Here is a 1,856-nt window from a genome sequence, read left to right as displayed (position 1 = left end):
TATATATATATATATATAATATATATATATATATATATGTATATTTGCATCTTTTTGTATATGTGCGCAATGATGTATGGGTCTATATATGTATTCTGACATAAATGTATATTTGCATTTATATATCCATTTATATTCCACAGGCATACTGGCATAAATGTCATTACATTTGCAGAGCTGTAAATTTCAACTTATGTGAGCGTACACAAACATAAGTTTACATGTGTATGCATGTCTATATTCTATTACATTCTAAACCACCTGAATATTACATCGACACACACACACATATACATACATATATATATTGACAATATCTTTCGTGGTTTATAACTGTAATCTCCTAATTGGTCGTGTTCTTGCTGGTTTTATGAAACTCATTTTCTCAACATACGTACTGAGGCAAAACCAATAATTATAGTTACAAATCTAAAGCTTTAGTTTGGCCGGAGCAACAGCAGATTTCTTATCTGTTCAGAATAGAAGGTTTCTTTTTCACTAATCTTTAATATCATATTAACATCTGCTGGTCAACCGATTTCGATTACTGTGCATAATTTCTTTTCTCTGAGCAGGTCGTTATATTTGATCCCTTTCGTTCGTACTTTATTGAAGCTTTCACAGAAACATTTCACATGTTTTCTTTCATACCATGAGTCATTATGCCCTCCATACGCTTTAGTTTTATACATTTCTCGTCACTAGCTTATCATTTCTTCAGATTTGCATGTATATCTTAGCCACGAACATCATACTTCATAGATAAACAATGCAATAACGAAGTATCATTTTAGGGCAATTTCTTATAATGTACGAACATTTTTTAGCTTTAACTCGATATCGCTTAGTGCATTTAGGTTGTGACTCTGCATACCTATTTCTGTGACTCCCTGTTATTGTATTGTTGAAGCATATCCTTCAGAGAGACAGAATCTCGGTTGTTCATTGGAGAGAAAAATGACCTGGCAAAAATGTTGATGCCAAGTTGAAGTTTTTCTGTAATATAACCATGCAGAACTTATTACTGATATGTACACAGCTTTCATTTCATGATTTATCATAGTAAGTTTGTTAAACTACCTTGGGTGTAATTCTATCAGGGGATTATTTTCCGAGAAGCATTGTCCTAGCGTTCTTGCTGTTATCTCCTCCGTTAGGAGACATACCACATGGCTGCGTGGAGGACCGGGCATGTTCTGTCTAATAATACGCCGACATACGTTGAGGCTACGATGGCATTTTCTTCACCGTGATCAGATATGGTCACCATTAGTAAAACGTCCATATCTACAGATCGTCTGTTTGGCGGAGATGTAGTCCTCTATGAAGCGTAGAAAGAAGTTGGGCGTCTAGCACCTAAAGTGTCGTCAGGTGTTCACACTCCACTATCATGATGTTCTATGGAGTGACAACGTCCTGGAGGAGACTCTGACACCGAGAGGGATTAGCTAGAAATATTTTTCTTACGAAATTATTATTTTTATCGACTCTAGACCGATAAATAATTTCCAGAAATCCCGGACCTGGTAATGCACCGAAGAGCACTGCCGATTGCGTGTAAGACAGATTCAGCTATCTGTTACACGGGATAATCTCTTTAAAGGACAATCTGGTTGCCTTTGAACATTATATAAATTTGCTTGATGAAAGGTAACCTGGGACTAAATATGAACAACACAAATATAAACCGACTCATTGCGAAAGACACTATGAGGTAATCCAAACTACTAGAAACAGTAGCTTAATCTCTTCTCCGTTCAAGTCATATTCAACCATCTTAATGAGCGAAGAAGATATTGGATAATGTTGTTCAAGCTATCCTATATATCTGATTGAAAGACAGGATTGAAAGACAT

This window comes from Octopus bimaculoides, chromosome 10 (genome assembly GCF_001194135.2).
Source record: "Octopus bimaculoides isolate UCB-OBI-ISO-001 chromosome 10, ASM119413v2, whole genome shotgun sequence".
Taxonomy (NCBI): Eukaryota; Metazoa; Mollusca; class Cephalopoda; order Octopoda; family Octopodidae; genus Octopus; species Octopus bimaculoides.
The sequence above is the reverse complement of the archived record's forward strand: the minus strand, read 5'-3'. Positions refer to the sequence as shown.